This window comes from Aquila chrysaetos, chromosome 3, assembly GCF_900496995.4.
Source record: "Aquila chrysaetos chrysaetos chromosome 3, bAquChr1.4, whole genome shotgun sequence".
In the NCBI taxonomy this organism is placed as follows: domain Eukaryota; kingdom Metazoa; phylum Chordata; class Aves; order Accipitriformes; family Accipitridae; genus Aquila; species Aquila chrysaetos.
In genome coordinates this window covers 34,259,617-34,272,566 of record NC_044006.1, presented here as the reverse complement: position 1 = coordinate 34,272,566, position 12,950 = coordinate 34,259,617, and the positions used below count along the sequence as shown (strand labels likewise).

The 12,950-nt window shown below is 40.2% G+C and overlaps 1 protein-coding gene across 5 annotated transcripts in view; it reads left to right on the top strand.

The window, feature by feature from the left end:
* Window positions 1-12,950, top strand: part of RBMS3 (RNA binding motif single stranded interacting protein 3) — a 724,729-nt gene that overhangs the window by 435,424 nt on the left and 276,355 nt on the right. The window lies entirely within an intron of this gene.

The following is a 12,950-nucleotide window of genomic DNA, read 5'->3' as shown; positions in this document are numbered from 1 at the left end:
TTTGTTTGAATGAGTAAATGCTTAACAGTTTGCCAATAGTTCTTCATGAATATCCCTCCTAACATTCATGCCAGTGCCAACATATATGAATTCTGTCATGTTTTCTGCTTCTTTACTTTCCAAATTCATTCATTATTTGTAATTTTTGTTAACTTAGCATTAACAGCATCTTGTTTGTGTTATCATTACTGTGTGCGAAGTTTTGAGGCGTGCCTGTGTGATAGTTGAACTGCAACTTTGCTATTTTGGCATTGAATGCCAAACCTTAGTCTCCTGCTAGAGGGCTAAGCTGATGTTTAGATAGTATCTGTTTATCCATTCTTCATATAAAAATCTGTGGCAGTGTCCTGCAGAAGGCAACATATTTTGCTCCCATGCCTTTATTTCATTGCTTCATTTTTATAGTTCATATTAAGGCTTGTCATTATTTTTAATAGGAACCCATGGCATATAAAGATGCAGAGTTGCTACAAGTGAGCAAAGTAAACAGCAGCCTGGACTAAAACGGCGGTGGCCCAGCTGTTTATGTTGCCCATGGCAGAGCCGTGGGAACCCACATTTTTTGCTGCTGTGGCCAACAAGGTACTGGGATGAGCAAGAAGGTGGCTACTACAGGGATAGGGGGAAGTGTAACTGGGCTTTTTCCACATTGTCTTTCAAGACAGTGAAAATAACAAATAGTTTATGCTGTTCTCCTCCCACGACAGGAACAATCCAGCCATGGTCCCTTGTGTCTGCGACAACAAAGGTCTGTTTTGCTCCTGATCAACCTTTAGGTGCCTCTGTTAGTGTTTAAGTGAGCAGTGATGGAGGCTGTCAGATGCTATCAAAACCTGATCAAGTTAATGAGCTTGTTTTGCCACTTGATGTGCTTCTCAGTAACTGTTCTGAAGGTGAAAATCTGGTAAGCACATGATATTCTGGACTCTAGAATCCAGTCCGCTCTTCCCTTAGGTATGCTACTATGGGTCATCTATTTTGCCTGTCACCAATCATCAGAGTCATTTAGATCACCTTTGATTTACACACACTGTTTTCCTGCCTTTTTCTTTGAGGACCTTTTTCTGAGGAATTAACATTTGCTTTGACTTGTTCTCTTTCTGGTGCTGGTATCCTCGCTTATCCAGGCTTTCAGATGAGCCTCCCTGGAAACTAGATGCAGCTGTAGCTTCTGCATTGCCTTTCATTTGTCATATACACAAAATTGTGGTGCATCAATAGTGACTTTCTCAGATCTGAACTAAGCCTGAGAACACTGAAGCCTGCTCTTCAGTTCAGCTTAGATTTCTCTAGTGATATCAAATCTTCTGTTGAATCCTTCAGCATTCTGCTATTGCTTTTCTTAACACTGTGAGAGCGTCAGGTCTTCCTGAGCCTGATTCATAGCTTTACTAATCAGAAATTAGATTGCTTGTGACATTAGTTCCTTTGATATCGTGGGGAGGTGGTCTAATACATAGATACATTTCATGTCATATGGTGGGTACAGATGTGGGGAAACAGTGCTCTGCTGGTTAGCTTGGTCTTCTACTGAGTAGACAGTGGTTACCAGTGTCTCACTTGCCTGTTGTTTTCTCTGCTTGGTTGTCAACATCCCCAACACCATGCTGAAGTTTTCCATTCTAATTTGTGGGAAATTGCCAATAAAAAATTGTAGAATTAATCTTTGATCTCATCATCATAGTCGTCTTTTAGTTAGTAACATTATATAATTGTCATTTTCACGTTTTGAAACCTACCTTGGAGCAATCAGTTGCTAATAAGTTCCTACAAGATGAGAAATCTTCTTTTAGAAGTCCTAATTAATGATGCTTCCTGTGAGTGGTAACCGTCTTGTCTCTTTTGAGTAAATTGTGTTTTTATTCTCGTTTTTCAGTGGCTTTCTGTCTGCTTCTCATTATTAACTATTGCTTATTCCAGGAAGAGTAATTACTCCAGCATGAGACTCTGTTTGTTGACTCCTTTCATAACCTTTTTTGGTTTTTGCTGATGCAGCCATGGTCCAAACGTTCAAAAAATCTCTTTCAGAAGTTGTTGTACATCCTCAGAGATTTTGTTACATTTCAGCTTTCAACAACAGTCCATGCTTGCCAGTATGGTCTCTTACTTCCATACGTTCTGTGCCACACATCCATCTTTCTGCATCACTGGCTAGCGTAACTTTTCTTAGCCAGAAAGGTCCTTTTTAATTGGAATCTACCCCTTAGCCCAGCATAACTCAGATGTCATGAATAGGAGTGAAAGCCTAGTAGAGTCTTACAGTCTTTCTGCAACATCAAGGTACAAGCCCCGAGGAAGAGATTTAAGTGAAACATGTATGATATGTATGTGTATGTTTGTATGTATGTATATATATGCATATACTTCGCAAATGTGGGGTTTAGAGATGAGTTAAATCAAGAGGATTTTTGGCCATGAATACTCTAACGTATCTGTATTTTGGTGAGGGAAAAACCTCATTTTCTTATGTTAAGGATTTTTTTTTATTGTGAGTCTGATTAACCAAAGCACCTAAATGCTGGTTTTACTCTAAGCATGTGCTTAAGGACTTCTGCTTTTGGAAATCCTGGCTCCATGGAAAAAAGCTGATCAGACAGTATTTTGAGCCACAAGGAGCTTTCAGTGAAAGAAGCTGACAACAGCTCCTTAACCAGTTGAAGACTGGAAGCACAAGCCTGCATAATCAGCAATGGTCCTGCTTTTATTACAATGAAACTGCTGCCAGTAAGTGAGACTGGATATTCAATCTGCCAGCTGGCGTCTTCCCTTCTCCTCTGAATTTTGATTATTTTTACAACAATAAAACTTTGTGTTACTGTAATGCTTTGCATCTGAGGAGCTTACAGTGCTTTACAAATGCACAATAAGTGGTTAATTGGATTAGTTAGTCTAATTGCCAAAAGGTAAATATAAATGTATTATTCCCATTTTACAGAAGAAGAAATTGAGGCAGCAAGAGGTTAAGTTATAGGAATGTCCACAGGCTGTTTAGCACTGGTGCAGTAAAGGGAATAAAAAGGGTAAGCTCAACTGATAAATAGAAAAGGAGATAAAATAAGGTAACATTCCCTCTTTGGTGATCTAGGACAATCACTGACAACCATATCTTTCATTTCAGCCTTTGGTTTGTAGCCTTGTGAGCTGGACAACCTAGTCCTTCCTTTCTGAGAGGAAAGAGTAACTCCCCCTAAGGGGAAGCTGAGGTAGAAATACTACAGAGATTTTTTTAGCATTATTGTATTTGCTAGGAAGATGGATGTAGCTGGTAAGGTTATGAAGTGAGTGGAGCCAAAAGAAGAAAAAAAAGTCCTGCTTTGGCTGCGTGAGGAGTGAAAACATTTGTGAAGCACTTGCTGTGCTAACCTGGGCCTGCACTCACCAGTTTCCCTGGGCCCTGGGGCTGTATTGCTTCCAGCACCCAGGCTGGCTTGTCTGGAGCTCTTTCAGGGATCTCTGCACATTTCTACCCTGTGACATGTATATACAGCATCAGGCTTGGCTGTACTGAGGGCATTAGTGACCTCCAGCAGCAAAAGAGCAAACCTGGTGCCGGTTTCCCTGTGACTGTAATGCAGTCAGCTGTTGTTGATCCCCGGCTAGGAAACAGGCTTTGCACATGTGAAGTTACTGTCATTGTCCTTTTCTCAATTTACTGCCCTTGCCTGGCATGGAGAGATTTGGAAATTTATGTGTGTTATGTATGAAGCAGCTTATTGTATTTTAGATTAAAAACAGTGGAACTGTCCTTGAAAGAGTACAGCCTGGGGAAGAAACAATGAAAATGGGCTTAAATTATTTTAGTTAAGAAGAGAGTAAGGAAAATGCTTTGATCTCCCATGGTAATGATGAACTTCAGCAGACATACCTAAAGTCTGTAATTCGTTCTTCCACTTTCTCTTAGTTAAGTAAAAGACCACCAAAATCTACAACACCTGGTTTCTGCATTTTTCTTTCAAAGAGAATCTCACTGAGGGTGAGTGAAATGCTCATTAAATTGAGCTAGCTTGGTAGATACAGAGTTGTCTCCACTAGCTAGATAATCTGTTGGGCATCAGCCATAATCAGAGAATGATTACATCTGGATCTGTGCAGTGAGTTGTTTGTTCCTTGATACATCTGTATCAATCCACATTTACATTTCAGTGATAGTACATATATATTATGAAAATTTAAGAAGGCACTTCAGGATTTAGTAGGGTGCTGCACTTGGGGGTGGGGTGGTGGCATATGTTGTCAATATGGTAAATTACACCAACTGAAAACTTGACCTCCTATTTTTATTTAAAAGTTATTATGTATACCTGTAATAATGTGCATGATCGTATACTCCACCTACTTTGTAAGGAAAAAAAAAAGCTAAAGAAGAAAGGATGAATTGGTTTTAATTCATTCGGCTTCTTAAAATATACATAGTAGCACATTGCTTTAAAAAGATGTAAGGGAGCAGAAGAATTATAGGCAGAAAGGTTCATGCTTTCCAGCTTGTCATTGTATTGGCTCGCTGTGGTTTGCCTGCATGACCCAGCTGCAATGAATGGAATCGAGCAAGAGCCATTTGCCTGAGTCTTTCCTATGTGCTAACAGGAAGAAGTAGTGGTGACAGTCATACCCTTCGTCATCACTGGGAGAGAACAGAGAGGGGAGGGAAAGAAAGACCAAGAGCAAATGAGAACAATATTTGGCCCAAATTAGTTTTCCTGACCAAACACTTGGTATTTTTGTTCTAAAGTCCCCTGGCTCACAATGAAAATGAGCTAATCCCTATTAGGAAGTCTTTTTGGATTTTGACTGGGAAGTGTTTGGTGTTGAATGAACTAGCTTTGAGAGAAGCTTTTGTCCATGTTGTGTTCTCATTAGCAGTGTTCTCATTAGCAGAGCCTTGTGATAAAAATGGGTGCATTGCCCTAGTTTTTATTTATTAGAACTAAAATCCAATGTGCAAGTACCCCTGATCTTTTTTTTTTCCCTTATCTACCTATGCCGTGCCTTGCATGAGTGCCTCGCTGCCCTGTCCCTTCGTCTGTGTACCATCCCAGCGTGAGAGTCTCTCCCTCCTTTCCCTTCCTTTCTTCTCTCTTTGGCACATGCCATGAGCTGGCTCTTGGCCCACACTGTAAGCTTGATAAAGGCTGAATAGTGACACTTGCAGAGGGAAATGTTCACCCTGCCCAGTTTTAGAAACAAACAGAAAACTCTCAGTTTAAAAGCTGGTTTCTCTAGACTCTGTGTAGAAGGTGGTTCAGAAAATGAATCTAGCTTTGGTGCTCTGAAATGTTCTATGGAGGAGCTGCTCTCCATTTCCACTGACATATGAGGAACCTGGGGATCCCATCATCCTAAATTAGTCAACATTACCTGAAGCTGGACAGAACTGAAATTTGGAAGCTGAGCTATCTTCAGCTGTGCTCTGGTGAACAAGTTTTCTCCTGTAGCAACCATACTTTGAGAAGGAAAATAACAATCTTCTAATACATGTTCCTTGGATAAAAATTAGTTATTTGAAGTGTGTTCAACAACTTTCCAAGGCCTCAATTCCATCTTGAGTGTTTTCTAGCTGTGTTTATGGGACAGAAGCAAGTGCCTGTGAAGCAAGTTGCATCAGGGAACCGTTGCAGCAGGCAACAAAAGGCTGTGACACTGGCAGAGTATTGGCTTTCTCACAACTGCCCTAGAAATGTGCTGCAACCCTGAACTGCAGCATCCATCAAGATAAGGCTTCAGTTTCTTTGTTCTGTGCCCTTGGCCCTTTAGCTAGGACCAAGCTGTCCTTTGTGTTGGGGAGTGTTGATAGCAAAGCCCCTCCTGAGGCAGCCAGACTGAATCTTACAAAGTTGGTTAACATGTTTGAGTGTTAAAAAGATAAGTACAGCACTTCATGGGCTTGGTCTTGCTTGGGATACAGGGCTGGACTCTTCCATGAAAGAAATTTTCCATCTAAGTACCTAGTACTTTCTGTTTCTCATTTATCTAGAAATTCTGGCATTTTCTCTGTCTAAAAGTCTCATTAGAAGGAAGACTCTCATGATATTTTGGCAAGTCTACTCCCAATTTTGGATAAAATCAGTAAGTACAGAAACATATTGGACAAGAAAAATAATGGATGTAGTGTACTAACTTGTTTTTTTTTAACTGAAAAAAAGCTTCAATTCCAAGCAAAGATTTGGGTTAGTTTTCACTTTATTTCTTCCCTAATTGGTCCTTTTTTGCACTATCATTTCAAAACAGACCTTTCTGCTTACTTTTCACCTTTTTTCAAAGCCCTCATATTCTGCATTGGACTCCTAAGACATCTGTTGCCTCTGTAGTTTTCCTGTTTCAGCTTTAAAAGCTGGGGTGGGGTTTTTTTTGAGAACTACTGTTTCCATCTTAATAGCGGAAATTAGCAGAGAAGGGAAATTGGGGGCTGGAGAGGCTAGAAAAACAGTCTAGGAAGAGGAGTTGATGGAAGAAAATGACAGAAATACATAAAATGCAGTAAAGGAAAGATCTGTTTGAAACATAGCAGGAAGTATGGGAAAAAACAGAACGTGTGGGGAGAAAAAGCAAACAAACAGAAAAGGAAAAGAATTGCATTGCCAGAGCATGAGGTCTTGCCTCTGTTGGTATGATTATGTATTTGCTGGAAGTATGCAGGGTTTTATGGAAATATCTTCCCTGTTGTCATCCCTGGACAGAATGATACCTTTGAAATGACTTATAGGAGTGGAAAAGTCATTAATCAAGCCATCTTCCTAGCCTATGCATGAGTCTTTCTCTTTCTAAGTCACCTTAGAGGAGCAGGGAGAGGAGGAGCTGGAAAGTGAAGAATAGGAGTGATCATCTCAGGGCTGGAAAGAAAATGGACAAGGCTGGCTGGAAAAAAAGAAACAAAAAGAACAGCCTACCAAAGAGCTTCCTAATACTAATTTATCTCCAAAAAAAGGGAGAATATGGTTGTGTGTGATTTGCTAGAGGAAGGTAAATTAGGGAAAAAAAAAAGCTAACAGCTTTTAAAATTATTATTTTCTACTTTATATATATAAAAATAAAGTGAAAACTTAGACGAAACACTCAATTTTATTTGTGCTTGTTTGGATGGTATGATGGCCAGGAATTGTTTGTTTCAAGGGGGTCTGCTTCACCTCTTTGTTCCACTATGGGAACAAGTCTCTCATACTGTTTGTGTCTCAAGAGCCATGCCAGAAGTCTGCAGTTCTTGTCTTCCTGTGCAGAACCGTTTTGCTTGGCCGTGAGCATAAAAGCTCTAGGGAGGCGCTGTCTATTAAGGCTAATTCTGTTTCAGCCTTATCCAATTCTTTTTGTCTTTTGTGTGGCTCTCTTGCACTGTGTAGTTTGGCTGTAGTTATAATCCATGTGCCTCTGGCTTATGAAGTGTTGTGCTGGTTCAGTTGCTTTCCAGTGGCCGCATTCCATACACTCTTTCTCAGCAGTTCGCAGCATTTAAATGTATGCAGTGATCTAATCTGACCTCCTGCACAGAACCAGCTACAGAATTTTGTGCAGCAATCCCAGTAAATCCAGGTTGCTTCTGAGCATGGCTGGTAATGACTGTGAAGTGTAGCAGATGGGGACAGTGGAGATCTCAAAGCAGGTTGTGCAGTAAGTGGGGTTTTCAAAAGCTCCTGAGCATCTAGGAACACACAGCGCAGTGCTATACTGAGCAAACCTCTCTAAACTAGCACTGAAACCGGTGGCACAGTGGTGCTCTGCTAGATCTTTTTATACTTGATGAGGAGCAGGCCTAAATATGCTGGAAAAACGTTACTGTTAATGTGCTGCTTTGTGCCATGTAGGCATACTACCTTGTTCAATGCTGGTGGGAAGGTCTCTAAAGGATGCTGGTGTGATGTGCTGCAGATGTGCTGCGGATGTGCCTGTTGCATTTCAGGAGCAGAAAATCCCATCCACTTCCAGTGGCACTTCTAGAAGTGTTGCTGATTTACTGGAGTGTTTCTGATAATCCCCCTCTAATTGGCTTGTTTTGTGGCCCGTGTGGGTTGTTGCTCTTGCCACTGCTGCAGAATGGTGATTTGTATTATGTGAAGTCCTGGAGATCCCGAAGAAAACCAAAGCACTGTGGTTCTGCATGCTCTTCACACATGTAGTAAAAAACAGGCCTTGCCCCAAGATCTTACTGCAACAGGCACTTTTTTGTGATGTTCTGCAGAGAAACGACATGTATTGGGGGAATGATTTTATTCAAATTCTTAAGAGGATACAGTGATGAAGAGCTTCGGTGCTACACGCAGTATCTGGGATGATATCCAAAAAGCCCAGATGTTTAGTCTTCAGTGGCTTCATTTTAAGCTATTAAATGTGGAGTTTATTTTTTGGTTGGAAGCTGACTTTTTCTCAATTTTCCTAGCATACACTGAAATGTTGACTTTCCTGAGGGAAGCTGGATTCTGTTGGTTAGCCCATTAAACAAGTGCAATGCACTTGTGCCACATGTATGCATTAGCATTGGAATCACATGATTTGCTGGACTTTTTTTTTTTTTTTTTCTTTAAGTTTTTTAATTTTCATTATCTGGAGCAAAAATGCCTTAATGTAATAAATGCAGATTTCCTCAGTGACAAAATGCCTGACAGGAAGGTGAAGTGGGCATGCCAAGTTGGATGTAGTTGTGATGTAGACTAAGGAATGGAAAGGCTGCCTAATACTGTAGCCTGTCTCCCATCATGTCACACCATCGTGTTTTGCATGAGGTCCTTCATCTACCCCATCTGCTTGTTTCTAGATAAAGGCAAAGAAAGGCTACTTCTTTTTTGTGTGCAGTGTTTGTCCCAACCATCCAGGGAGAAAAAAGAAAAAAATGAATAAAATGAGAGAACAGGATGGTATGATTTCTAGAAGGCTAGAAGGTTTCCTCTTTCCAAATGTCTTCTGTGTCTGCTTCTGGAACCTCATATTGTCTTCCAGTGCAGGAGAGAGAGCTAGGGAGGGTGAGGCTGTTGCGCCACTTGGCTAGATAGGAGAGTGGCAATCCCCATTTCCTTCAAAGGCTCCAAGCCTGCTGTATGAGGGAATCTGCACCTCTAGGGGATGATTACTTGAATGAGACATCTGCCACCCTGAGGGGTAAGAACATGAGGACTGTTTTTTCCTTTCCCAGCCAGATATAGTGAGCAGGTCCATGTCCCCCTTACCCCCACCCTTTAGCAGTGAAAAATATACCTGCTCTCAGGGTCATATAACACAGTATCATCTCTATGTAATAGAAATACCCAGTGCAGGATCTTCTGATGGCATTATATACAGAAATATATGGTTATGCCATCTCCTGATTCATGTACCACCTGCCTGTGTTACTTGATGGAAGCTCTGGAAGAAAGAGTCCCGGGTCTGTCTCAGAAATATAAAATAGTGACTAGGAAGGTGTAAGAGTAGAGTAGCAAGCTGCTGCCAAGGCTGCCATCTCTGTGTAATGGAAATGAGATGGGTTGCCTTTTGCAGACACCCTTTTGGTTGTGGGTCCTGAGTAACTGTGCATTTCACTTAATTTTTTCAGCCAACTAGTACCTCATCATCTTCCTCCCCACACACTTCACTGCTTCCAGGATCTAGTGGGGGTATGGGAAGTTGCTTTCCTTTGTGTTTGGTCACAACAATGGCTTTCAGAGCAACAGGCCACTGATAAAACAAGCAGCCTGCAGATTTTGTAGTACATTATTTATACGCTAAGAAAGCACAACCATGCGTGCTGGATATTCGTCTGGCTAATTCTTGCTGTTGACAGGAAGCAGACATTTAGTCTCAAAACATTTACACATCTCCACATTGACAACACCAACATGTAGTTGGCGTCTGTGTAAGAGATGCACTGCAGTCCCTTTGACTATTAGCTGTCTTGCCTGCTATAATGGATGTAGGCCAAGTGACTGACCAAGAACCTACACACACAAGTATAGGAGATTCAGCACCATTTCTTGAAAGACTAAAAAATAATTTTAGATTGATGGTTCTTTATTTCTTTGATACAGTGTATGAGGATACATGCTGTGCATGTAAAACGTCTTTTTCTCTTTATAGACATTTTGGCTTCCTAGACAAAATATGTTTGCTGGGTTTGTGTGTCCTGGCAAAACTCCTCCCTGCTTTCTCTTTCATTTTGGTTTATTTGATGTACTAAGCTGATACATAACCACTCTCTGCAAACAAACTCAGATCCTACTACAGACTTGGGCATCTCTCAGTCATTTTCTGTATAATTTCATGAAAATTCTGGGATTTTAAAAAATAAAATATCCCTTGTAAATAAAAGAATATTATTTTATCTGGATTGTCCTCACTTTCATTTTTAAAAAGAATATTTTACCACATAAATTCCCCCTCCTTCCCATCTATCTTCTATTTTTAAGCATTGAAATGCATACCTTTCTCTAAACTGGCTTCGTGGGGTGAAAGTTGTTCTCCATTGTCTATTTGGCCTTTCACTGGCAATATATATCAATGAGTTTGCTCTTTAGTTAAACCTTTGAGGTTTTGCAGGGACCCTAAACAAAATGTTTCTACATTCAGAAGGTGCCCGAACATTTAGGAAGAGTTACTGAGGATAGTCACTGCTGATGTAGCTCCTTGCTAATATTATTATGATCTGGATGCAGGCTTGGACATGTCAGTCAGCATCATTGGCAACACCCACCTACCTCTCTCTTTCTAAGGCATATACCAGATTTCTCATCTCATCTTTAAAGATATTGCTACCAAAACTCCTTTGATACCTGCTCTTTACACAAAGTTGGGAAGCATTACGCAATAACACAGAAAGGTAATTAGATGATCCTGAAGACTGGATTGTGAGAAACAGGGAACAAATCCAATAGTAAAAACATGTACTTAGGAAGTAATAGGAAAAACTCTGCATGGGAAGTTGGAAGCTTATCTATAGGGAGTAAAGGAAAAGGATGACAGAAGTATTAGATGATCTTGTAAGTGCCTATGCCAAAAATGGGCACGGCTGTGAAGGCAACAAATATGATACAAGGATGTATCAGGTGAGATCCTTCCAGTAGGTAAAGGGTAATATTAGAGAAATTATGTGAGTCACTGGTATGACCCCATGTAGTCATCTAGTGTAGGGTTATAGTCATCCACTTTCCAGAAAGACACAGGATGCCTCTTCCAGCCCTGTATTTGTGCCTTCTCTCTCTACAAGCTGTATGAAGGCTTGTTGTGGACATGAATTTCAGTGTGCAAGAAGCTTCCTACACGTTGGCATTTGTGCACAGGGAATTGTCCTTCTGCTGCTTTGACCTCCTGATGCGTCACTGTCATGATCCAGGCGGCTTCAGTATGGCCTGCAGATAGCATTCTTCGTCATACCTTTGTGGTATGTGACTGCTGTGTACTGTACCAGCAGGTGATTTTAAATACAAGCTGACAGTCAAAATAACAGTAAATAGCTACCTTAAATCACAGAAAGAAAGAAAGAAAGAAAGGTGTTCACTTAAGATTAAAACATTATATTATTCACTTGATTCTTTTTCATATATTTGAGGTATGTGATTTGTAATGATAGGAAAACTTATACAGGTTCAGAAATTCAGATTAGATTAAAAGCCAGCATTTCAACCACTTTATCTGCATCTTCCACTTTCCTAGATTGTAGAACTATCTCGAATCTGAAAAATGGATTGGAGATCTTGAAAAGAGATTTTCTGATGTGATTTCTTCTCCATTCTTTTTTTTTTTCTTTCTCAGGCTGGAAAACTAATAGCCATTTCTGGCTACCATAATAATAGCATTTTTCAACTTCAGGGTACAGATAAACGTGGTAGATATATGATGAGAGGCTCAGAAGGTGCAACTGGTATTTAACCACAAAAAGATCTATTGCAAAAGAAAAAGAACACCCTATAAACCATGATGGGCAATACAGCTATAACTTTACAAGGATACTTAAATTCTGATTGTCTGAAATACCGTGTAAGACCAAAATTATTCGGCACTGAACCGACATGGTGTCTTTAACATGGGTTTTGTTCTGACCTGTGTGTTGTGGCTTATCCTGCTCTGTGCGGCCCATCCCTGCTGTGCTTCCCCTCCATAGCACAGATGTAACATTGGTTGTGTCCATCAACCTTTTCTTGAAAGCACACTGCCCTCTTGCTCAAAAGGTCATTGGTATTTTAGCATTATGGTGATGGTGGTATCAGGATCCTTTTCTTAGTATCAGAATCATGAAATATTCAGAAGGTATTGCTCATCTCTGCCTAAAGCTCCAAGACATCATGAGTGTTGAAGGGTTGGAATAGGAGGTCTTTGCATGTTATCCAAAATGTTTATCATAGCAAAGGTTGACGTGCCAGAATTGGCCAAGTAGCATGAAAAAAACATTTCACTTTCTTGGGAAAGTGCTATCACTTTGCTGCCTTTTAGAAACTGTAGTTGTTTTCTGAATTACAAGTGGTTTGCATAAAGAACATAAATTGCTGTGCTCTTTATCACTGCTTACTGTATGACAAATATACAGTCCAATTTTTCAAGTATGGTGTCTTGAAAATGAATGTGTATTTGAAATGAAAACCATTTCAGTACTTGAGCATCCTCCCTCTGGAACAGGCTGGATAATAACATGTTCATCACCTTGGGTTATTTTAATATTTCCTGAAGCCTGCACAAGATGATTTCTATTTTCTTGTCAAAACATACTGAAATGAAAATTATTTTTAATAAAGTACAGTAATCACAGTGTGATCAACAAATGCATCTTCTCTTGTCAGATTGTTTCTTCCTACTCACAAGTATTTGCTGTTACTTAATGTTATGATTGCTGAGGAATCCAATGTTGGGAGGAAGAGAATGGAATATTTCATTTCTGACAAAGAGCACTGGGTGATACAGAACGTCATCCTTTGCCTCTTAGAATGGTATCATTGTTTAAACCTAATGCTGGAAGAGATGACTGCTGAAGGACTTCATTTTTTCCCCCCAATATTTCATTGCTG